Genomic DNA, 3,275 nt, shown 5'->3' with positions numbered 1-3,275 from the left:
CTTTCTTCCTTTCTTCCTTTCTTCCTTTCTTCCTTTCTTCCTTTCTTTCTTTCTTTCTTTCTTTCTTTCAGATTTTACTTATTTATTTGAGAGAGAGCAAAAGCAAGAGAGACCACAGAAGGAGAGAAAGAAGCAGAATCATCACTGAGCAGGGAGCCCGACACAGGGCTCAATCCCAGGACCCTGAGGATCTGAGCCAAAGGCAGATGTTTAACCAACTGAGCCACCCAGGTGCCCCTTCCTCCCTTTCCTCTTTCAACAGTCACAGCTCTGTTAAATCTCTCTCAGAGGATGCCTTTCCCAACATAATTGTCTCCATCTTCTTTAATCTCCTTCTTTCTTCTAATTATCAAAAAAAATCTCATATTTCTTTATAAATACTCCATTATTTACAGAAAATAATCTATTTTGTAAAATGTTTACACTAATTGTAATTTATGTTATGATATAAAAGTTAAGTTGCATTTGACTAATTGACATGCTATGTTTGGTAGACAGATCATTAAACATTTATTAATTTTACTATCACAGTTTTCTTTTCATATTCATATTTTGGAATTTTATCCCTCCCCCTGCACCACTCATCTCAAACATTTTCTTAGGTCTTGAAAACTAGTAAGTGCTATGCTTGTAGTGGTAAGACAGTAAAATGGGTAAAACTGGCCTTGCTGACAAGATGAAAAGAGTGGAAATAACAACTATTCCATGTAATTACAAAAAACAAAAGAATATTGGCAGTGTGTTACTGAAGCATCACACTCTGAGTGTTCAACAAAATTCGGTACAAATACTAAATTTAACAAACTTAATCTACCACATATTTGAAATGCAGCCTATTACTATTTTTGTACTGCATGACAACCAGGCATGAAGAATAACTGATTACAAGAACATACAATGGGGAAAAGACAGTCTCTTCAATAAACGGCACTGGGAAAGCCTTAAAAGAATAAAACTGGGCCACTGGCTGGTAGCATACACAAAAGTACCCAAGATGCGTGAAAGACCGGGATGTGAGACCTGAGACTAGACAGGCAGCACAGGTAGCAATTTCTCTGATATTGGCCGTAGAAATATATTCTGGAAAGGTTTCCTCAGGCAAGGGAAGCAAAAGCAAAAATAAACTATCGGGATTACATCAAATTAAAAAGCTTCTGCACAATGAAGGAAATAATGAAACCAAAATACAACCTACTGAATGGAAGAAGATATTTGCAAATGACATATCTGATAAGAGGTTAATCTCCACAACATATAAAGAACACACACAACACCAAAAAACAAATAATCCAATTAAAATACGGAAGGAGGCCTTGAATAGACATTTTGCCAAAGAAGACATCCAGATGGCCAACAGACACACGAAAAGATGCTCAACATGACTCATCATCGGAGAAATGCAAATCGGAACTACAATGAGCTATCACCTCACACCTGTCAGGATGGCAAAAAGCAAAAAGACAAGAAATAACAAATGTTGGCAAAGATGTGGAGAAAAAGGAACCCTCGTGCATTGCTGGTGGGAATGTAAATTGGTGCAGCCACTGTGGAAAACAGTAGGAAGGATCCTCAAAATTTAAAAATAGAATTACTATATGATCCAATAACTCCACTACTAGGTATTTATCCAAAGAAAATGAAAACGCTGATCTTCCCTGTTTATTGCAGAATTACTTGCAATAGCCAAGATATGGAAGCCATCTAAGGGTCCCTTGATAGATGAATGGATAGGGAAGGTGTGACGTGTGTGTGTGTGCGTGCGCACACATTGGAATATTACTTGGCCATATACAGGATGAGTTCATGTCATTTGTGACAGCATGGATGGACATAGAAGGTATTATGCTAAATGAAATAAGTCAGACGAGAAAGACAACCACCACATGATTTCACTCAAAAGTGGAATCTAAAAAAAAAATGAATAAACAAACAAAGAAAAAGCAGAATCAGACCTATAAACACAGAGAACAAGCTGATGGCTGTCAGAGGGGGTATAGGGAGTGGGACAGTGGGACACACAGGCTTCCAGTAAAAATAAAATAAAACTGATTGCAAATAAATAGTAGTATTTCTGCACAGTCAAAGCAAGCATTTCTGGCACTTAGTTGGGAAAAAAGGAGGGCAGCAGGAATGAGAAACAATTTCGGGATTTCTCTGAAGACTCCCGGCTATACAATGCAGCAGACCCCAGCAGACTGTAGTTTTCCACAATTTAAATGAGCTCGACCCAGTAAACAAAATGTACCTCAATATTATTTCATAGCTAAAAAATAGGCACTTCATATATTGAGTGCCTCCCTCTCCCCGCCTCCCAGGTATTTAATGAGTGGTGGTGGTTGGTTGGTGCTCCCAGGGCCAAGCCCGATCGTGAGCAAGCTGGACAGCCCATGCTGATGGTGGGCAGAGAGGAGGTGGCTCCTATGTCTGGGGCAGGCACTGAGAAGGCCCGGAATGTTCTGGGAGGGCGGAGGCGGGCCCAGGCTGCAGCAGCTGGGCCAAGGATCCGGGGAAGCCACTCTTGCCACTCCCCACCAGCCACCACTGGAAGCCTCTCCCCCAGCATGCTTGGGGCAGAAGGCAGAATTATTAGGCTCTGCATAACCTAATGGCTTTCCCACCACCGGGAGGAAAATGCTTTCCATAACGGCCCTTTGCCTTGACAGTGAAACAGAGCACCACTTGAGCCCTGGAGCTTCCACGAAAATGACCTGCACCTTTTGTGCACCCGGCTTGGCCACAGGGGAGTCGGCATGGTTGGCCCAGATTCTTTGCAACTCATTGGTGTGAAAAAAAGCCTGTGTTCAGAAAATAGGTGGCGAGGGAGCCAGAAAGTTGGAAAGTGATGGGCACTGGGCTCTCTTGGGTTCCATGCCTCCTCCAGGAGCTGGTCCAGTCCCGTGAGGGGTGCTCGGGCTGGAACTTCCTGCAGAGTGTGGTGACATGCACTCCCCTGCAGACCCTTTGGGTCTGGGAGGGGAGACAGCATTCAAAGGGTGCCTCAGCTCACTGCCTGCTCAGTTCTTCTGCATGTTTATTTCTACAGTAGTGCCCTTCCTTGCTAAATTAATCTCAGGGAAAAAGGGTCAGGATTATAATATGAAGATGTGTACACCATATGATAAGGTACAAAGGAGGGAGCATCACAGAGAAAGTGATGACATTGGAGTTGAGCCCTGATTTGTGGAGAGGAGCTTCCTAGAAGAAAGGAAGGCAGGAAGGCAGGAAGGCAGGAAGGAAGGAAGGAAGGAAGGAAGGAAGGAAGGAAGGAAGGAAGG

Source organism: Neomonachus schauinslandi, chromosome 8 (genome assembly GCF_002201575.2).
Source record: "Neomonachus schauinslandi chromosome 8, ASM220157v2, whole genome shotgun sequence".
Taxonomy (NCBI): Eukaryota; Metazoa; Chordata; class Mammalia; order Carnivora; family Phocidae; genus Neomonachus; species Neomonachus schauinslandi.
This window is presented reverse-complemented; position numbering follows the sequence as displayed.